At 40.1% G+C, this 23,771-nt stretch overlaps 2 long non-coding RNA genes across 2 annotated transcripts in view; both read left to right on the forward strand.

Moving 5' to 3' along the window:
* The first annotated feature begins 6,860 nt into the window (after positions 1-6,860).
* The window catches only part of LOC108790549, a 25,522-nt gene continuing 8,611 nt past the window's right edge, over positions 6,861-23,771 (forward strand). Inside the window, exons 1-2 of the long non-coding RNA XR_001941454.1 lie at positions 6,861-6,876; positions 8,186-8,187. This is a non-coding gene — a long non-coding RNA (uncharacterized LOC108790549). The remainder of the gene's footprint in view (positions 6,877-8,185; positions 8,188-23,771) is intronic.
* On the forward strand, positions 9,988-16,068 carry LOC108790550. The gene is made up of 3 exons (XR_001941455.1): positions 9,988-10,121; positions 11,173-11,176; positions 16,058-16,068. It is a non-coding gene; the product is annotated as an uncharacterized LOC108790550 (long non-coding RNA).

Genomic DNA, 23,771 nt, shown 5'->3' on the forward strand with positions numbered 1-23,771 from the left:
CCCCCACACACACAATATTTGCACTAGTGGCTTTTTATTTTTCCACGTGGATGAATCTGGAGGGGTTTTATTCTATGCTGCATTATGAAGATGCATTGTGACTGCTTGGTAACACTACGTCTAAGGACAATTGAGTGCAATTTAAATCTTCTGCCGATGGCCTCAAATTGGGCATATCAGAAATATTTTAAAAAAAAGTGATACTGCTATAGACTTTTAAAAAACAATCCCAATAGTGATGACAGAAATTAAGGCTATGTTAGCTTATGTATGCAAGAAAAAAAGTGCAAAAAGAAATAGTAAAATCATAATGCATATATGAGATACTGAAATTTCCACACGATCAGTGTTTTTTGCACTACCAGTCTGAGATGTGTTTGTTGCATTTCCTTGTATCAGAACACTTTATAAGCAATAGGAAAAGCAAGTGTGAGAGTTCCAAAGTTACTCAAGGAACATTTCTAGCCAATGCCTACTCTAAGTGGCTGTTTCAAACAAACCAAGAAAAGCTTTTTTCATATCAATAAAATAATTCAAGAGAAACACACACACACACACACACACACACACATATATATATATATACATATACACATACATACATACACACACGCTTTGTAGGTAACAGCATGCATAAAAACGCACACACACAAATTTAGTACGGCTCAGCTTGCATGCATGAATGACTTGGGCCTTATAGGACTTATCCAGCATCCCTCGCAGCTAAAACATATTGATGATTTGAACAAGACCCCAGCCAATACTACAGAGGAGCACAACTAGTATATACAGTAGTACATAAAAAGTAAACACATGCATTGCCCACAGACAAGCAATTTCTACAGCTGTGTCTGAAAACATGAGATGAGAATGTATTTGCCTTGATAAAGCTATTAAAAAAAATGGAAATTGCTTGCAGTTAATCTCGAGGTCTGGCAGGTGACGGAGAAGCTTGGAGCATGTGAGTTTAGAGGCACTAGATTGCCTCCCTGTGGGGAAAACTTCATTTAAATGCTGCTTTCTAAATCCCCTCTTTACAACTATTTATTCTGTTGACAGGAGCCAGAATGAGATGAAGGGGGATTTAGCTGCTGAGCTATCTGCTTGAATGTACCCAAACTAAAAAAAAACAAAACCAAAACAGATAATTCTAATTTGATATCTTAATTTACCCTTATGAAAAGAGATATACAATTCGACACGATTTACTAATCTTCTCAGAGAGGTTATCCAATAACATTTAAAACGGTATGTTAAACAGTCTCTCTAGAGAAAAATCCTTATTTGTATTGACGAGAGTAGGATGTTCAACGTTTTCCCTTTTAAAAAATGAATTGTATGGATAAGTACTCAAAAGCAACAAAATATAACATTCCCGCTGCACAGTACTTGGCGTACTACCACCATCTTCAACTAAATGGCTAAATACATTAAAGAGTTCCAGCACACTATGCTCCATGTATTGCAGAGGATTATGTTGATGCTACAGCTGGTGTTCCTAGTTACATAGGCTCTTATGTCCAGTAAAGTATGATAGTGTGACCCAAAATGGGAATGTTTGACTAAACATCTGGAGCTCATAGTTTTATAGTTGAATAATGTCACAGGTCCATCCATTTCAACCTCTGTGTGTGCAGCAGTCAGTAAGAATTCCCATACGCTTGTATATTGTATTCCTTGAAGACATCTAGGCTTGTTTTGGATGTGTCTATACTCTCATCTGATACTACCTGGGGAAGACAGTTCCACAATATTACTGCTCTAACAGTAAAGAATACACTACACAGTTTGAGATTAAACCGCTTTCCTTCCAATCTCAGGTGGTAGGTAGTCTCTATTCTTTTTTTTTTTTAAGGGACTTTTGAGTAAACAATCTTCTGCCGATTACTGCATCCCCATTTACCATTTGTACATTGAGATTGTGTCCCCTCTTGTTCAACTCTTCTCTAAAGTGGAAGAGTTTAATTTCTGTAACCTATCCTCAGCGCTTAGGTCCTCCAGCCCCCTCCCCACCTTATGCTCTTCTCTGTACTCTCTCAAGTTCACAGACATCCTTCTTGTTAATTGGTGCCCAAAACTGAACCGCGTACTCAAGGGCGTCCCGAGGCTTGGTGACACCCGTACTCTAGGTGAGGCCAGACCAGAGTTTATAAAAGGAGGCAGAAATATGAATTTGTCTCTAGAATGAATACCTTTATTTATGCACAATAGTACTCTACTTGCTATATTTGTGACGTGTGCCCTGTCCCTTAGCCTAAATCGGAAAGTATCATCAAATGCTAAGCAATTCCACCAAATGCTAACTGACTCCACTCAAAACTATATTTTCCCTGCAATAGCAGAGCTAGTATTCTCAAGAGTCCAGTGGCCCATATCTCCTATCTTCCATCCAACACTGCTGTATGTACAGCATTGATCTAGGGGGTCAGAGGATGAAGCCACAGGTTGCGGCAAGGAACACATCCAACACTTCTGGAAGGGTTAAATGCTGAAGAGTCTGGCAAAAGATTAAATCCCAGGAATGGAAGAGACAGGCTGCCAGAGTACAATACCTCTTCTACTACAGAGAACTTTCATTTGCATTTGTTTTAGAGCCCATCTCTTTAGGTTATCCCTCTTAGCACAAAGTCTTATACTAGCCTTTCCACCCATCTCATGTGCAGCCTGGGCGGAGCAACCCAGTCGCCACTGCAAACATTCAAGTTTACCATGTCTATTATGTTTCCCAAGAATTGATAGCCTCTCCATAGACCAAATGTGCTTGTTTTTTTGCACATGCACAGAAGAGAGGGCCTAATAGGAAAGAGTTCACAGTAAGGGTTGTGCAGCATGGAAATGCAAGTATAAAACTTTGCAGGGGTTGGGAGGTGGGTTAACTTATATGAAAGTATAGCTACCCTTCAAATCAGACTCCTCATGCAGAACAAATCAGTAAAAACAATATAAATCTGCTGTATACTGTCAGTAAGATCAAAGTAGTTGAAAAAAAGAGTAAAAAATACAGGTGGTGAAATTTACTTGGCTACAACAACTTCATGGTGTCAAGTCAATACTATTAATAATGTGATATTAACAGCCTTTGCCCTCCCTTTTCCCTAGCAGATGATCATTATTTCAAGATTATAAATGGCACAAAAAACATAGGTATGCTCATTTAAGAGCTAACATTCAACCCTTTAGCTCCCACAGATGCAAGGCTCACGATAGTGGCAGCAGAGACCTACAAACGGAATCGGGGTTGCTATAGCAGCTTCTTTACATTCCTTCTGCAGGCCAATAACTTTTACTAGAAGTGATTTGAGTTATGTGTATGCAAACTAATATTTAATCAGTCACAAGTGATTTTTTCAGACTTTTTCTTCTACAGAATATATACAGTGAGGTAGATATGGAGGTGTAAAAAGATAAAAATTCAAGGACTGAAGATAACAGAAATGAAAAAACAATGGAGTTACTGACATATTTATCCTGAATTTCCTTATTTAAACATTATACTGTATGCGTTACATAACTGGACTCTAACTGGAAACTAACAAAAAACGCCTTTCACTGAAACTATTGGGTCTTTTCCTCCTCCCCGACTGCTAACAAGTGTAAAATGATAGCATTAAAATAGTCAAGTTTTGGCTTATAGATACGGAATTTGATTTTTATGGGCCACAGACCTGTGCTGCAAGGAAAGCACGTTTTAATGCAAAGCAATACAGCACTGCAAGTTCTTTCATTTAATAACTAGTGTATAGCAGAGTCTGGGTGAAGATGATTGTGTATTGTTGTTGAGTGATATTGCCACATTATACTGCCAAGAGATGTCTGCACTACATCTGTCTCCGATGTCTTCTCAAGAGGATGACTGGGAAGCAGACACTATAGGCCTCTTAACAGTTCTGATCTTCACATGACACTTCATTTGATCTATATAGATTTAGTGAACAGCATGGTACTTTACCCATCATTATTCGGGATGTCTGCTGGCCTGAGAGGAAGAAGAATGCTTAGGTCAGCTCCGTTTAAAATGTTCTCTCTAAAAAGTATGTGTTACTTTTCCACAGATATTCACCTCATGTCTGGGAAATGAGTTGGCTTTTCAGATGAAGCCTTGTCCCACCTGCACACACCTTTCACAAGAACCCATTATTAATGAGTGGTCAAAGTGAACAGTGAAGGAGTCACACATGTCAGGCTGCAGTACATTGTGTACTTGGGTTCTTTTCCGTGAGCACATTTAACTGTGTGTATTGTTGGAAAGTTTGTTTGTTTCAGTATGAAGATGCTGCTGTCACATACCTGGTGAGACCAAAAAGGTGAGGAGGCTTCTCTTGCGACTCATGTCCTTCTGCCCCTGGAGGTGGGAACAGGGAGCAGTTGGACAGCGAGGAGCACAAGTGCCACTAATGGGAACCGACACTGTGCAGGAGAAGTCCTGATGACGTGTAGTCAGCAAGCCTGGGGTCCACTGAGAAGACAGCGTGGAGCAGGAACAAGAGACTGGAGCATAGTCAGGAAAGCTAGAGGTCGGAACCAACCAGGCCGCAGAGTACAAAATCAGGAGGCAAAGTCCAGGAAACAGGCCAATGTCAGGGGCAGGCAGCAAACCGATAGCAAAGTCCAAACAAACCGGGTCAAGCAGGTCACAGGAATCCAACAGGTACAAGCACACACAAACACCAGCTGAAAAGACCATCAGCAATGGAGCAATGGATTTTTATATGGCGAGCTTAACCAGGTAGCAGCATCACTTCCTGTGCAACGGCCGTTGTGCGTGTTTTCGCGCACTTCCGATTTGAGTGCACAATGGCGCGTTTTCCGGCCACATGGAGAATTGGTGTGCGCGGCTGCCATTTTGCCCTTACAACTGCCGATGTCAGTGTCATTGTAATGCACATTTTCAAAACCACCAAGCATTTCAACTTATTAGTAAAGCAAAGTTGGGACAGCTCCTTGGCCAAGCCATCCCTTGACCAGCCAGCTTAAGTTCACAATCTGGTTGCTTGACCAAACTCCAGGGTACAATTATGTTATGACTACAGACCACAAAAGCTTGGTAAAAACTGATTACCTCAATTCTTTCCCTTTTCCTGGCTTTAGCTTCTTTTCAATAATTGGCTTCTGTCAAGCTGTGTGGCTGCAGAATGGTAATACTGCTTTGGTCCTGAGGGAGGGAGGGGGGGGGGCCGGGGAGTAGGCTTCAATATCCAAACACTGCCACAACCGGGTTCACAACAGAGTTCATATACATCCCATTACCAAACAAACAAATTCCCTATGAAACAATGTACTGTTGCTAAATAAGCCACCTTTTAATCTCTTTACAGAAATGTATTACCTAACAAAACACACTAAATGGTACATCATTTATTTGCTGTACTGCAATCTGCTGCCTATAAAGGATGCTAAAGACCATTCCAATTCTATGTCACAACTGATTTTTGTCCACAGCTGTATCCAGCCAAATATGTATTGACATATAAAAAGTGAAAACAAAATGTAGAAAATACAGTTTTTAGAATACTATGCCTGGGGAATTTAAAAGATGATGATAAATGTGTGCACCGATTCCTCAATCACTCCTATGTGGCGAAAAACACATTATCCGTATAACATTTTGATATATTAGGGAGGGACTTAAAAAGGTCTTTTGCTGCATATTGAAATCCTTCAAGCAGAGTTAAAATTAAAAAATTTGAAGGTGAGAATGTCTCCAATGATTACAATATATGAGGGTTTTTCTTTATTTTTCAAACACAAGGAAAGGTGTAAAGCTGTGAAAAAGATCTTTTGATGGATGTGAATAATTTTCAAAGTATCGTGATCTCATAATTATAATATTAAGAACTGAGTGAAAAGACAAAAAATCTTTAAAGCGAAACCTCCAGACTGAACAAAGTAGAGAAGGGTTAGAATTCTTTTTTTTTACTCCATGTTCCCACTGTGGAGATTTCCCTTCACTTCTTCTCTGCGTGACCACATTGAGAGTGATGAGGAATCTCCATAACAGGGGACAAACCAAAATAAAAGCTGCTTATATGTCCTCAATGAAGAGATTCTACATTGACCACATAGGCAGTAAGGAATAATATCTCCCAACAGAAAGACAGAAAGCAATGAAAACCTGATTCCACCCCTTCTTCGTTCTTTCCAAAACTGGATTATGTAGCATGACAAATAATTACATGAAAGGAAAAGTCTGTGCTTAGTAGTTATTGATGTAAATCACTAACAATGAAGAAGTCTATTGATTTAAGCCATGAATGATAGCTGGTGCGTGTAATTACACATCAATACAGATATGAGAAATCAAAACCCCTTAAAATGATTCTGTAAGTAGACACTATGTTGAACCAGAACTATTATGCCACTCAGTGTCTGTTTATCTTTCTCTATGCTTTTGCATACATTACTAAACACAATTTTGTTGGTAAAGTAGTATAAACACATTTTACAATCGTGAATCAAACAAATATACATTGCCCAACAAAGTATTTCTTTACATTTGTGCCCAAGCACTCTCAATTGTCTTGTTTCTGAACAGCTGGCTCCAACTCTTTCATCTAGGCTTCCTTGAACTTCCTGTCTAGTACAAGGAACAGAGAAGTCACCAGCAGCTGTCCATCTACTAGCTGGAAGAAGGAGGAGCAGGAGAGTGGCTTGTCTTGCTGTGCGTTAGTGGAAAGTCCATAAACCCACTGCATTACTGACCATCTAGTTCGTGGCAGGTAGTGGGTGCAATGGTGACCAATGATGCCACCAAGACAGAATATACAAATATGGGACACCGGCACTCCAAAGTAACTGAAGAATAGGTCTTATTCATGCATGTGCATGTCATTACATAATAGTCAGGGTGTCACATATGCCTGATGAAGGGGATCCTGCGTGACCCCAAAACGTCGCTATTATGTGAAGTTATTCATGTGCGTCAATAAAAGAGACGTATTCTTCAGCAACTTTGGAGTGCCGGTGTCCCGTATTTGAATATGCATTTGTGGAGACACACAGAGCTTACTAGCACACACAAGGGTGGCTTCATAGGACCCTGTCGGAGAAAGGAGTCAGCCTAAAACAGGATATCAGGGCCAGTGCTCAGGAGACCAGCCGATTCTGCAGGAAACTTCTACACATCAAGGAGCAGCATCCATTGCAAGTGATTTCATCAGCATTTGAAAAAGCTTAAAACCCCTTTGACTTTAAAATTACGTTAAGGTGGTATTTGTAAATTAAGTACAAGCTTGAGTGTTAAAGTTTACTCACAGAACTGCATCTTCAAATGTTCTAAAATCTTGAATCTATTCTTCACCACATTTGAAAGAAAACCATAGCCTGTAAAAATAAAAACAATCATTTTATTCTAGACTTAAAAGAAAAACTTTTATTTTGACCAAATAAAAGAAAAAGTGGACAACCCATTACAAAATGTATTTCTCAGTCACAACGGTACTACTGTTTGATATTACACTGGTACTAACAAAACCAGGGCTTCTGTCAACAAAAAGGGGTATCATAAGTACCATATAATAAGTGAAAGACAAAATGGACAGAACTATGGAATCTTTACACAGTGAAATTTATCGCAGTGAATATATTAACTTACTAGCCCTATTTTTTTTATACAGACCAATCAGCCATAACATTATGACCACCTTCCTAATATAGAGTAGGTACCACTTTTGCCATAAAAACAGCTCTGGCACATTGAGGCATGGACGCCACTAGACCTTTGAAGGCATGCTGTGGTATCTAGCACCAAGCCATCCATAGCAGGTCCTATAAGTCCTGTAAGTTGTCAGGTGAGGCCTCCATGGATCGGAGTAAAAATTAAGGATAAATATTTTTATTTTTTACTTTTAGGAGCTTTGGGAAATATTGGGGGTCTAAACAGACCCCTGATATTCCACTTTTAAAATAGAAAAAAAAGAGATTGAGAACGTAGAGTCCTAATTTTCTTTTTCTGCAGTCCCTGTTATAAATGAACAGGAATCCTCTAGTGTTCCTATTCATTCATAACATGAGGACAGAGTATGTTTACTATAACCACAATCATGAATGACCAGGAGGGGATGTAGATCACTTCCCATTCATTCATAATTGAGGACACAGTAAACATAATATGTCCTCAATTATTTACAAATCACTGATATGTACTCGCTCTCCTTACTAACACGCTCCTCGCAGGAGGCTGAGCGAGTGGTGCAGGGCAGAGAGCTCGGTCTGACAGCCGACTCCTCCCACGCACCGCCAGCCAGCCTCCTGTGACAGCACTGGTTGTCTCCGCCCACACGGCCGTTCTCCCGATCTGCGACAGGAGGCTGAGCAGTGCAGGTAGGAGAGACGCTGGCCGCTCACACCGCTCGGCTGCCTGTGACAGTTTCTCTCCTCCTCGCTGAGACCTAGATGCACCACTATTTCGACCCAAAAAATGGCACTTCGGCATTTTGCCAAAAGTGCAATTTTTAGCTGATATGTTTCAGCGGCCAATATATCGGTGCATCATTATATACATACATACATACATATATATATATATATACACACACACACACATACAGGTGAAACTCGAATAATTAGAATATTGTGCAAAAGTAATTGCAGTAAGTGCTGCAAAAGGGGCCCAAACCAAGTACTGAGTACATATGCATGCTTGTACTTTTCAGAGGTCCGATATTGTTCTATGTACAATCCTTGTTTTATTGATTGCATGTAATAATCTACTTTTTTGAGGTTGTGGATTTGGGATTTTCATGAGCTGTAAGCCATAATCATCACAATTATGACAAATCACGGCTTGAATTATCTTGCTTTGCATGTAATATACATGTAATCTCATATATTAGTTTCACCTTTTAAGTTGCATTAGTGAAATAAATGAACTTTGCACAATATTCTAATTATTCGAGTTTCACCTGTATATATTCATACATACACACATCACAATTAGATGTAACCGTATAACTCACATTCCCTTATACTGTCCAGTAGCTATCAATGGCCTCCAAGTTGATGACAATATTTGAGAAGCTCATATAATGGCTGTTTTTGCTTCAACTTGACTAGTGCTGGATTTTTTGAAACAATCTTCACATATGCAAACTGAACAGAGCAAATATTGTTCTCTTCAAGTACACGACTCTTCTAAACTCTATTGAAACGAAGTATAAAAGCAGCAGGAGGAATTGAATAGAGACAATACAAAACAAAAGTGAATTGCTTGTGTGTAAAAATCCTTGGCACATTTTCTTGCCACCTTTGCACTATATCAACTTGTTTATTTGAAAAGAAAGCAAACCAATATTTCACAGCAGTGAAGTACTTTTGTGTGATACGGTTAGGCGGCTAGCCGGAAGTCATGCTAAGCATGCTGGTTATGAAAAGGTTTATTCTTGGAATCTGGTATAGCTGCAACTTCGCAAAAATGAAGCCAAGTTAAATGAGTTGTGTAAAAAGTAACACACACACACACACACACACACACAGCCTACAAATGAATGTTAAAAATAAAACATTACAATAACGTGCCACCCTGTGAAGATCTACAATACTCCCCTCTCCTGTGCCACTGAATTCTGCAGTAGTAAAGAGACTGCTGGCTAAAGATCCGGCAGAATCTGACACTTCCGGGAGTGTTGGATTTCTGGTTAGCCATTGTTGTCAATGGTTTGACATGTTGGCCCCTACATCACAATACACTTTGGAGGGCCAGGAAATCAACACTGGAAAGTGTCAGATTCTATTCTTTACTGCAGAGATTGATGGCAGGAGTTGAGGTGAGTATTCAATATCTTCTTTGCAGGGGGCACATTAGTGTCTATAGCAGACTCTGGTCTGCTATTGATAAACGTTTTCTCTGTCATTAGGCCATTTCGTTCTTGCGATCCTGTTGCTGGCAAGCACTCACTAACAACCAGGGTGGATTTGATTTAAATCAAGTCGATTTAAATCATGATTGAAATCACTAGTAAAAAGGCTTGATTTGAATCAACTCGATTTAAATCATAATTTTTAAAGAGTGACTGTCAACTCTGTCCCGCAGCAGCTCCTCCTCTGACCCGCTGTTGACTCACCGACAGTCCCATTCACTTTAATGGGACGGCTGGTGATGCGGCAGTGACACAACAAGGTGAGGGGTAGGGGGCAGTAGGTGCGTGGATGCCTGCTAAGTGCTCTTTAAATGTAAGGACTCATTCCTGCCGGTAGTAAGAATCTTTAATATTATTTGCAAACAAAACGAAGGTTTCCTATTTTAGAATAAGCTGTCAGGTTAGTAAAACAGCGATATCGGAACCGATTTTAGGCTAATCACACATAATTGGGTAACTACTCAAACTCTTAAATTAAAATAGCATTATGTTACATATTCTTGTATTAGTAATGCATCAATGCAGTGCATGTTATCTCAGCTTGCAGAGCTTGGATTTATTAAATGAGTTTACCAAAAATGTAAATATTGCAGAATATACAGGCTCATGCTACATAACGAAGCTCCATTTCATGCTGAACAAAATGATTAATGTATCCTTAATAGAAAATTGGAGTTACGTACCTGGTAACTCTGTTTCTAGGAACCTTCCAGCACAGCATTAGAGATATAGGCTCCTCCCACCGGAACAGGAAACACATCACCCACACTTAGAATAAAAAGGAGCACAAGCCTAGCACGCTTCAGTTAAAACATAAGAACCGAAGGGATACCATAGTGCAACTCGTTCATAGAATTATAGATACCTATACACATATATACACCCATAATAATACCTAACATTACATTGCCTAGCAACGCATAGTAAATTAGTCCACCATATCGGGCGGGAATCCCTGCTGTCCTGGAAGGTTCCTAGAAACAGAGTTACCAGGTACGTAACTCCAATTTTCTCTAGTCACCTTCCAGGACAGCATTAGAGAGGATAAGCGAGCACCATACTCACAATCAGGGACTGCAAAACAAAAACGACACCGTTAAAACCCAGCAATCTTCCAACTTGTGTCAACCCCATTTCTCATGCCCCCAAACACTGAGAAATAACCGGTAAAGGAAATGGGGAACACCCCCTCTCTTACCTTAGAGCTGCCGGCACCAGGATCCCCCAGATCAAATGATGCCATTGTGGTGCGCCCCACTATTGGTGCCCCCCCTTGCGTGTGTGGGCACCGCAAGGGCCTTGCGACCCCCTGCTTCAGATGTGTTGGCCATCTGTAGCGTGGACCGAATGGTTGCCGCAGCCTGGCAGTGTCTGCTCGTATGTCTCCGCGCACCAGAAGTGACGTCAGACGCGCTGCGGACACGGGCGGACGTTCGTTACTTCCGGCGGTACGACATTTCCGCCCACATTTCGTACGCCGGGAAATGCCTCCCCCATGCCACACGAGGACGCCGCGCCCCAGTCCCGCGGACCGGAGCCAGGATGCCCGAAAGCCACCACCGTTGCAGGTAAGAAAAAAAGCACACCACTTTGAAGCAGAGGTTTTTCGCCCGGGGGAACTCCCCTGAGTCCACTACACCAACAGGTCAAGTTGCCCTGCACACCCTTGTGCAGGTAAACTACAGGCATTTTCTTTCGGACAGTTGGGGCTGTCCAGGAAGCCCCCCTTCCTGGGTACCCCGGGTCCACTGACCCTCTGCTGTACCCCTGTCGGGGGGAAGCCCCTGCTCACCAGCACGAAGGCCTAAGGAAAACAACAAACATTACGATGTCCTGCTCGGCCGGAGGAAACACAAAATAACTGAAGCGTGCTAGGCTTGTGCTCCTTTTTATTCTAAGTGTGGGTGATGTGTTTCCTGTTCCGGTGGGAGGAGCCTATCTCTCTAATGCTGTCCTGGAAGGTGACTAGAGAAAATTATGTTTAGATCGATTTTTACTCCAAAAGCATTTTAATAAAATACATTTGACACAATTTTAAAAAAAAAATCCGATTTTTTAATTATTTTTAAAACATCATCGATTTTTATCCACACTGCCAAGAACACGTTGCTTAATGGACAGGGAGAACACTCACCTGCTTTGTACTGTATGTGCCGCTCTCTTGCCGAATGGATCAGCGAAACGCAACACAGCACCTGTCATTAGCTGAATAAATATTTCCTATGCTCCTCCGCTCCATCTAGTGCTTATAATGTGGTATTTGCCTGATATTGCATTTGACTTTGAAAGAAAATATGCTAACATTTACTTTTGCCTCCATTTACACAGAACAAATGTGTATGCAACTTCCCAAGATGAATGGCTCTGCCAATTGTTTATACATTTAATATACATATTGGGGCTGAGATCTCCGATTGCTGAACTCCAGGTACAATATACAGTACAGCCTTGTCCTCAGGGAAGAGAGTCAGAGTATTCTGAGTTTTAATCCAGTGGCAGGAGGGTCTCCGTGGAAGAAAACTAGAAGATGATGAGAACTGTTGGGACATCTAGTTCTTTATGCGTGGATTCTGTGATCGGGGAATGCTGGGACTTGTAGTTCCTTACAGGCTGTAAACCAATGTACCCTTGCTCTGGACCCTTTGCTGCCTGCTACACGGTGTACCTGACCGGTTTCCCTCTGGAAGGACTCTGCAATACCCTCACTCTGCAGATTTCCTTGCCTGGATCTACCTACGTCAAGCCAACCAAACCAGCTGCCCAGGACTGTTGGACACCTATGGTGTCAGTTGCTTAATCCTTGTCTTCGGTTCCTTGCTGTGCACGTGATGACTACCCTGTGAACTGCCCTAAGATTGCTTCCCTGTGACACTGTGGATTTAGCTTGTGCTATTCCTTGCTGCCGTTAACCCTGTGCCTTGCCCGGATTCCTGCCCTGTTACCCTGGACTCTATCCTCGCTGCACCTTATTACCATTAACCCTTTGCTTGGACTACTGCCTGTGAATCTGGACACTATCCTTACTATACCTTATCACTGTGTATCCCTTAAGAACCCTTCAGCAAAAGGGTCCTAAAAAAAATAAAAGACTCTTGATCTCCATGCGACACACACCACACACACCACACACACCTCTTGTATTTAGATATTTACTTATCCTGGAGTTAAGCTTTAAACTAACTGTTCATATGTATTCCAATACCCTTAGGTAGGGGCATTGTAGCAAGTGGAAAACAAAACACCTGCTACTTGAAATGCAAAATTATAAAATAAAAAATAAAAAACAAGAATCAAAAGAGGCTGCACAGCATAGAATAACTAGCAAAAAGCTAGAGTACCAACCAGAAGCCTTCTGAAAAACCTACACAATCTGACAAGGTGGCGATTACATAAAACTCAGGGAAGGAGAAAATGAATGATGCCATTCCCCGATTAGCAGGCTACATATTAGTTCCAATAGTGTATCTAACACCCAAAGGGTTTATTTTTCTACCTCTCACTGGATTCTATTCTATGCCTCATTGGGGAGATTTCCCTTCACTTCCAGTCCTGTAAACATAACAGGAAATAAAATGATATCTCTCGAAAGTGAGTGAAATTGTATCTATAGTTGTGATTATAACAAATGTCCCCTTAACAAGTGTCCCCACTTTCCCTCTATTCCAGTTGGTGACAATAGAGCAATAAAAAATTGACAGAGCAGCCAGCCATTCCCTTTAGGATTTAGATACATTTTAACCTGTTGAGTTTCAGGAGTGAAATCAGCAAAAGGGGTCAACGTGCGTTGACCTGCGTTTTACCACACAAGGTCAACACATTTTTTTTCTTTGTGTCCCATTCACACCACAACATGGGTTTGATGGGTGGTGCACTGTGGAAAAATTACAACATGTTGCATTTTTCACAGCATAGTGGATGCCACCGCAGGTCGCCACATGGCAGCGCAGCACACCACGCTACTGTGTGGGTACCGGAATGGAGTATACATATTGTAAAAAAAAAAAAAGATATGCAAGCAGTGACAGCTCTGGTAGTGTGTGATACAACGCACACTGCCGGAGCCGACACAGTGCACTAGCCCACCTGCTAAAATAGTGTTCTAGCGGACAGGCTAGTGTGAATGAGTTTACTATGTTTTGCATTTCATACATATAAACTAAGAGGACCCTCTTTACATTACCATAGTGTTCCTGTTTCCTAATTCCCTTCAACAGTTCAACCAATTTTCCTGGCTTGGAGTTGCTCTTCAACATCCCTTGACAATTTTCCCTTTCATTAGACTATGTGCTTCTTTGCACAGGTTATTCTACTGTCAGACTCCATAGGGAAAGAAAGCCTGTAATTACAACACAATAACATTACCTTCAGATGGCAGATTACGTGAACGCGATCAAAGCTCAGCAGACAATGTCAGGGTTTCAGTAAGCCCAACTGTTCCATCGTGTAAAATATAGATTTTTTTTTTAAAGTAAGAAACTTTCCTTTTATTTCACACCTACCGTATAAAGCAGTAATTAATTGCAGTATTTCAAATTAACTTAGACCTGTCACAGTAAAACTGTTTAATAGATTTTCTGAAAGTTAAAAATATATCAAAATGGGATTTGTTATAAAAGTTCTTATTTTTTGTAGCTGCCTCCTCCTACACTTCTGCCCTTTTGATGACTACAATGCCAGTAAATGACAATGAATCGGAAGGAATAGAAGTTAAGCATTCAAGTTCTTTAAAACCGCTACCTGCGTCTTTGAGAAAGTAAAGGGTATGCAATGCACTGATAGGGCATCTCTGCTTCACACTGAGCAGTGCAATTAATAGGAAAGAGGGTAAGGCAGCAACCCGCTTTTAGGATAGTAGTATTCGAAGGTCATCGGGTCCCCCCTTTTTTTGTTTTAAAAGCATAATGAGGAAGATGAAGTGCTGGAGTCAAAATACGATCCATAATTCCACTTAAAAGCCAAAATCTATTACATTGAAGCATCAAGACGCTAACACATTTCTAGCCTTAATCATAGCTAACTTGTGTTATAAACTTTCATACCCTTTAAATATTGTCCATTCCCATTGCAAACAGTACAACCAAGTCTAAAGAATCCACAACTGAATCTCTATCACTGAGACTGAGCAGTTCCTCAATAGTCCTGCTGTTGAGACCAACATCACATGATAAGGTGGCGAAGGGGGGAGAGTAAAACTTTTTTTATGGAAGCATAATGATTGTGTGGACATAAAGCCATTTATTTTTCCATTAGGTCAGCATTACATTTCTCTAAACGCCACTCAGAAAAAATAAAACTACTTACATTTCCTTGACAAAATGCTAATGCACCGCAACAAGACATTCATTTGGATAATTTGGCCCCAAACGTAGAAAGGCTTTCTATAGGAAAGAATCCTGATAAGGAACCCTGTGGTCATGTATACAAATACATATATTCGCTTATTTAATTTTATATAGCTTTAAGCACTAAAAAACAAAGTACATAAAAGGGACACTGAAAGTTGTGCCCAACAAAAAGGCAGAAAAAGGACAAGTAACTAGATCTATAAAAAGATAAAAATCAAGGCAACTGGACTTGCTGTATTTTATTTTTACAGCCATACCATGACCTGGATGAATGCGAACCTTCACAGACAAGTCACTAGTACCACCTGTGGTCTGCCTGCAGCTGATGTTTTCCCCCATTACCGACTTGCCATACCATGTCCTGCACAGCGTCTCTTTACGAAAGCAGCCATCATGTTAGAGGCAGGGCTCTGCTTCCTCATGTCAGAGCCTCCAGCAAGAACAGTGAACAGCAGAGTAGTGAGATCACCAAATCTCCTCGGACTAGCAGTCTATATAACTATAAGGCTACCTAAGATGCTCTCTGCTAATTGTACAGGTGAGATACATGACAAAAAGGTGTATGCTTCAATATGTTTCAAGGTACTTCTTGGCACAATAACCATTTCCTTTTCTGTTAACAGGCAAACAATAACCATTTCTAAATGTTTCCTGTAACATAGCCAATCTCCACTTTGAGTCAAGTCAACTTCAAAAAAAAATATACAGCACAGAAGGAAATGTGCAGTCTAGTTGCAGATATATTCTGCCCCATTCGCCCCCCCCTCACTCTCTCAGAGGCAGTACAGTATTTGAGCATCTGTTTTACCCCTGCATTAGCTGCACACCTGCCGCTTTTTGCCCTTCCACAGTGTGCAGGGTGGCAGCAGAGGCTTGCACAGCAACTACTGTAAAGCTGATCAATAAGCCTTGTGCTCTTCAGAGCCCCTACAGGTAAGTGCAACATCCAGGTAAGGATAAGATCCCTTTCTGTTTACACTGGAAGTGATGTGATCTCACGACACATCACTTTCAACACTTCCCTGCCGTTCCCCGCACCAACAGATCAATGTCATAGGGATTACCGCTTGCTGATTACAGATTACTGATCTATTGATCGTGATCTGTTGCTGCAGAGGGAGACTGAATCAGGCCTCCCTGGACTCAACTCAAAGCAACAAAAGCTAAATAGGGGGGGGGAAACATTAATCCATCATAAACTATACATTAAGACTACAGTAATTGTAGATCAGCAGAGCTGAGATGCAGCAAATAATGAAAGAAAAGTTAAAAAGTGTAAAAACAAATTTAAAAATGACAGTTGTGTATGATACACTGTGCCTTAGCAGAGCTAATTAGAGTTAATTACGTGTACTCAAAGTCTGTATATTCAGATATAAGCATTAGCCTAGACATGACTGGTTTCCTTTTAACAGCAAGAAATCCACACTTTTCCAAGGTAATGAGATCTGACAGAAGTTGAAGAACAGTCACTCAGCACAGAGAAACTCTCAAGCATGAAGACATTACTGCAGAATTCTTTGTTTCAAAAATAACCATCCATTTGCAGGGCTGGCACAATGGAATCCTGAGAGCTCAACGTGTATAACTATAATTCTGAGATCTGCATAACTGCCATACCATTCACAAATGAAATGCATAATATGTGTCCTTGTGTTTTCAACATTCTAGCTTCTTAAAGTGCAAATTACCAGGATCTTACAGCCAGCGTGATGAGCATCTGGTGCAGAATTGGGAAGCCTCTTAATTATGAGAAGCCGTTAACATTGAAATTACGGAGCAGAGCTGGTAGGAAGGAGCACACCTATTTGGAGTCCCATTCAATAAATCAGACATGATCAGATCTCCTCAAGACCTCTAAAGTAATCAAGTTAATGAGCCCCATGCAAGCCCATCATTACATCTGTCTGGGACAACTATTTTACAAGGCAATAATGAGCAAATTGCTCAGACTCCTGTATGTATAGCGTGTAGACCTTTATGTCTGCTTAAGTACAAGCTGGAGCCTGCTTCTGTCATGCAAAACAGCTTGTTAAATTCAATCCCAGATCTAAAATGTGCTGAAATAACACAGAGATGGCAGAGATGTGAGCATCATGCAGAGATCCACCATTATAGAACATACTGAAGCAACAAGAGAATTCTACAAGATAACCTTCTGGAAGGTTACCTGCTTTAGGTCTTTGCATACTGAGGCAGCATGAAAATTCTAGAAGGTAACCTCTTAAGCATTTTGCACAACGTCATTATCATTCAGCTATCTATATAATATCCATGTACTAGCACAATCTTACCCAAGGCAATGTGAAAACAATGCAGAAGCAACACAAAGTAATACCTTAGGTGTAGAAATTGAAGGGCAACACCAGATAAAATAGTCCAAATACAACTTTATTCCATTAGGATTTAGGGGACATTCAAGTAGTCCAAAACACATCCCCTTCATCAGGTAAAAATCACAAGGGAACATGAGGAAGAAATGATTGCAATAAAATTAAAGCTTACTTGATACATCATAAATGTAGGGCAAATTATTATAATCATTTACTTTCCATCTGTTTCCCTACATTTCTGATGCACTAGGAATGCTTTAATTTTATTGCAATCATTTCCTATATTTCTTATTGATGTTCTCTTGTGTTTTACCTTAGCCTTGATGAAAGGCACCCCTAAAATGCACTGGACATTCTTTTTAAAATGTCCCCTGACCGTAATGGAACAAAGTTGTAGCTGAACTATTTTAATTTGTGTGGCGCTTCAGTTCCTACATCAGTGTAGACTAGCAAGCTAAGGATACTGGGGAGATCGTTTGGATTAGGGCTGTAACTAATGATTAGGTTCATAATCGGTTATCCGATTATTTTTTCAATTAAAGTCGGATTAAAAAAATAAATACCATCCTTAATTTTTTTTAAATACACAAATGCAGTGTTAAAACACAAGTTTACTTCAGAATAAAACTGCATGCACAATTGTTTGCAATCACACTGCACTAGAAAGCATGGCATTGCGGTAGCATGCATTCCAGTGCGAGCAATCACACTGTGGGTGGGAGGCACGTTTGGGGTGCCATTAAAATGAATGGCACTGCAGCGCACCTCCCGCAGCAGAATTTGTCAGGCTGAACCTGAAAAATTACCTTTTTGCCGCCTTTTATTAAAAAAAAATATTTTAAATAACTGTATTGTAAGCACATGACGCGTGAACAGCTTCAGCCAGGCAATGACAGCTGCCAGGGCCACGATTCCACAGAGGCAGCAGAATGTAAATACAGCAGGTAGTGGGCTGGTGCAATCACCAGCCTGCTATTGACCATTTCAAATTGCAATAGCCAATAGCAGACTGACTATTGCATCAGCCCACTGCTTGCTGTGCCCTCCTCCCAGCATGGAGGAGAGAGCTAAGGGATCCAACTAACTAGGGATGTCCCGATACCGATGCTAGTACTGGTATCGGGGCCGATACAGGGCATTTTCAGAAGTACTTGTACTCCTGAAAATGCCCCTATGTCTAGATCAGATACCGGCCGTTTAAATTTGTTCAACTATCTTCGGCCATTGACGCCCGTAGCCCCTCCCCCGGAATACCTCTCCTCCAAACGAGGCTCCCACCCCTACAACCAACTAATCAATAATAAGAAAGGTTGACAACTATTCTCATAAATCGATTTTTATTGATTAATCGATGAGTTGATTGCAGCCCTACCCTGGATTGTGGAAGCTTCCTACCCATGAGCCAGATCACCAATACTCATCACTTTATCACTACTGGATGAGAAAACACCAAGAGAATAACCACAAGAGTCCAATGCTTTCTTTCCACTTCCAAATATCCAAAGCAAGACCTTGACCTGCTCAAAGAAAAGAAACTGAGAAGCACCAGAAACCATATACAATAAGATATAAAAGTGATAATATAGATACACAGATTGTACTGTAATCATATTACCTTCAAACATTTGATCCAATATTGAGACACAGAAAACTGTGATTAAGTTAGGCTATAATAGAATAAATGGATAGATGTTCAGAGTGCTAACTTAATTAAAGACATGACAAACATGATGTTCATAGGGCATGCTTGACTTAATGGAAGAACACAAAAAAAGCAATACGACATCATAAGATGGATGTATTTTTGAAGCATAATGCATAGTTAGATAAGCATAGCATTACCCTAAAAAGACCTGATCTTAATGAGATAAAAAAGAATGATGATCTAAAGAAATATATTTGGATACCTCCCCTTAGAGCGTATATTAAAGGCCATGGATGGCTATCTGTATACCAGATTCTACCCGTTATAAGTATACAGAGTATGTATAATCTTTTTGTATGCAATTCATACTGTTTGCTTACTATTGTAACCTATGTTATATTTATTTTATAAATCTTAATAAAAATTAAAAGAAAAGGGAAGAGAGGAAAGATGCTATTCCTCATTTGTTTTTTTTTAATAAATATTGTTGCACCTCTATTGAGCCAATAAAAGCCCTCCATTGTCTCCATTTTTCTACAAATATCTCATGTCTATTATATGCACGAGCTGTCAGTTCTTCCATTCGCATTATGTGGTTCAGTTCCAATAACCATTCCCGGATCTCAGGGGTGATCACTTGCCTCCAGTATCTTGGAATTATCGCCCTTGCTGCTTCCAATATGGGGCATGCCAGTCCCCCCTTTATGCTTTTTACTGAGCCCGGAAGCATTGATAGTGCCACTTCTGGGGTTTCAAATAATCTTGTACCCATAATTCTGCCTGCCAGCTCAAATATAGTTTTCCAGTAGGGCTTTATTCCATGGCAAGTCCACCATATGTGCAGCATTGTGCCCTCTTCAATTCCACACCACCAAAACATATTGGTTACTTGAGGATCTATTTTATATCATTTCACTGGGCATCTATACCACCTGGTTACTATTTTAAAGTTCCTCTCCTGGGTACCAACCGATATACTTGATTTAGAAGTAAGGAGGAAAACTTTATGCCATTCTTCTGCTGTAAAGGTCTGTCCAATTTCTCGTTCCCACTCCTTAAATGTAATAAGGGGGGGATGGGAGCATTGTTCCCAATAGAATATAGTGTGGAACAGTTATATTTATTTCTGCATGCCTGGCTGTATATTACATTTTTTAATGTATAATATACAGCCAGGTATGCAGAATTAGATATAACTGTTCCACACTACAGGTGTGGGCTGGGCACATAAAAAAAAGTTATATCTGCCCCTTTAAGAAAAAGTATCGGTAATTAGTATCGGCGAGTACTAAAAAAAAAGTATTGGTACTCGTACCCAAAAAAGTGGTATCGGTGCATCCCTAGTGAAAAGGTTAGTTTACTATTCAATCACAAGTACTAGTATTTTTCATCTGTTATGATATATTTTTCACCTGTAATTAAGAATAAATTAAGAAATTTTAGATATGAAATAGCCATATTAAATGATATCCTTATTAAATGATATCCTTATGTAATTTATGGAATTGTATGTGAAATGACACAAAAACATTTATTCTGGGGGGAAAAAAACAAATTTAAAGAAAAAAAACCCCTAATATATATTTGGTACTTTGGGATCGACCATCAAAGAATACTGGAGTGTATGTGCCTAATGAACACTGTTCTATCAAAATCAGTTGTGCTGATGGATTTGACCTATTACAGCTGAAATCAAATTGCAAGCCATGTTAAGGTGCCTCCTCTTTTGCATTCTGTTTCTATTTTTACCAATAGGAAGAACAGTCTGGTTCCTTCAAGGAAACCTGTGGACAATTTAAATGTCACTTATGAACAGCAGGCACATCCATGGAGCTTGCAGAGCGGCTTTAGTATCTTAACCAGAAAACAAGGAGCTCCGATATGCAAAGAGCAACCGCATCCTGAGGTTAGCCGTTCTGGACCTCTCCTTCTGTGCCTCACTATCCATAAGGTCATGTTATGCTATTAATGAGTCAATAGGGTTTTCTGGCACCCTGCGAGGAATGTAAACTGGTGCGCAGGCACCGAGAGAGGTCTGATTTTCAACATAAGTTGCATTTACTCTCGTATTTATGTTCAGTTATTACATTAAAATCTTACATATGACTGACTCGTTTCTGAGTTCTTAATTAATTTGCCCTCCCCTTCAAGAGGAAGCCATCAAAAAAAACAAAAAAGCAGCCAAATATGATGGTTCAGATGCATTACTCTCCTACAAACTGTTCTTAAAAGCTCTGGTAAAATTAGTAAAAACACAATCAAAAGACTGACCCCCACATTGAAAATTATCCAGTTAAAGGTCTTTTGGATATAACAATATGTAACTACGTGGCTGAGGTATGCTCAGGTAATTAGACCGACGCTGACACCTTGCTTCAAGCAAATTTTAATTAGATTTGACAAGGCCCTCTTTGCCAGACCTGAGAAGACCCAAGTTTCAGTGGTGTAAATTGTTCCTGCAGACAACTAATATTTTTGACATTGCTGCTTCTGGAAGTGTAAAGCTGATTTGAATCAGTTTGTGGACTGAATAAATCAAGCACTGTACATGTTTATGTACTCAGCTGCTACACTTGTACTCAGATATTTTCACACTGCAGACATTGTATGCAGAATTGGCCAAAACTAGAGTAACGGTGCCGAGCCAAGTACATAAACGCTATGTTTAAGCACGGACCATGGAGGAATATGACAGGTTCTCTTGCCCTTTATAGATCTTCAGCATTTAACTCCTTGCAGATCAGTACTTTCCACATAGATTTTAACAAAACCTTCATACAGTACCAGATGGTATGTGATTAAACCCAAAATGATTGCCTCACTCTGCATATAGTGTACATATTCTTCATTGTCTTCTAGTCACATAGTTACAGTTAGAAAAACAGAAATACATTCATTGATTTTAACCAAAAAAATTAATATAAAAACCTTGCATCCTCAGGGCCCTAAACCCGCAAATAAAGAAGGAAAAAAAAAAAAAAAGAAGTCTTCTAAAGCCTGATCCAATTTGAACTAACAACCTTCCTGATACCCAAAGGCAATTGTATATTCCCTGGATAAACAATATTCATTATTTCTTTATAAATCTTAACAAAAACACAAAGATCCCACCTCATAGATCCAGGCCTGGCTGCAAATAAAGCATTCAAGCTAGTCTGCAAGTGGGTATGTCACCAGCGCACCAAGGATCTTTGCTCAAAAACTTCTTTATTGATGATTAAGCATCTTGTCAACTAAATTGCAACATTTCAGGGCCGTGCAGGGTCCCTTCTCCAGGCATACCAAAAGGCCATTTCAGAAAACACAAACAGAGCACGGCAATGCTGAACAATTGCAAGAACCCAGGCAGTCTTGAGGAATACTAGAACCTCTGTCAGCATTCTTTTACTGCCTGTTACCCTGTTGCAGATTTTCACTCACTTCCTGTCAGGTAAAACGGCGCATACTCAAAGATGCTGAGAATGGCCAGGGTGCCGGGGAGGATGTAATTGTGTACATGCGCAAGAGTCACATCATCAGTGGCCACCTAATAGGTGAACATAACGTCTGAGAACCTGGAAGGATCATCTGTTAATGTCGGAGACAGAGCTGAGGACTAGGGATGCACCGATACCAAGTACCGTACTCGGTAGAAGTACAAGTACAGATACTTTTCCAGCTCCAGGACTAGACTAGAGAAACACATTCAAAAGTTTCTGGGATTTGTACATCTGTTTTAATGTACGATTTTGATATATATATATATATATATGGGATGTACCGATACCATTTTTACGAGTACTGATACTTGCCCAAGTAATCACAGATTTTTGTTTATGGTCATGTGACAGTTTTTCTAAAACAATATCGACTAATGATTTCAGGACAGTGGTGAAGCGCCAGAGCCCTGTCCCAGCTGAAACCGCTGCAACCCTGACAGTTCTCATGAAAATGCCAAGTATCGGCACTGGTATCTGAACTGGCATCAGTGCATCCTGAGGACCAAAGTTCAATCCACCATGCTGGAGGAGGGCACATTTGTAAGATAAGCGTGCTCACGTATGTAAATTAGGGCAAAAACAGAAAATGAGTAAAGTGGTTTACTTACGCTTTAAAAGCGCCTATTGTCTCCTAAACTGAGCAGCTGCTGAATTCTTTATTAGCGTTCTCATTCCTGCTAATTGGATACCCATGTTAAAGTGCCTTAGTAAGATTTACTGGAGAAAAAAACAAACCTTTATAATCATAGTTTCTACTTTTCTGGGAACATAATGGGCACCTACAACAATGATAATAGTTACTATAAATCTGCCTGGGTACCATATATGCAAGCCCTTCACTAATAGTCACTGTGGGAAATGTTATGCCAACGTATATAAGGCACAAGGAAAGTAAAAGGTTAAGACATGGCTATGATGAGATATATTCTTTTAACTCCCTTTTGATTTTACCATCAAATGAGAACATGTGCGAAATGTAGTTTTATCACTTGTCCTCTGAAGATGAAATACTTTTTTTATACCAAATAGGAGACTTTTCTGTGTGATGTTCCGTTTCTTTTTTTTTTCTTCTTCTAATACTAAATCTCATATTAAAAAGGTCTTGTATGTCCACT

This window comes from Nanorana parkeri, unplaced genomic scaffold, assembly GCF_000935625.1.
Source record: "Nanorana parkeri isolate BGI_ZX_2015 unplaced genomic scaffold, ASM93562v1 scaffold480, whole genome shotgun sequence".
NCBI classification, from domain to species: Eukaryota; Metazoa; Chordata; class Amphibia; order Anura; family Dicroglossidae; genus Nanorana; species Nanorana parkeri.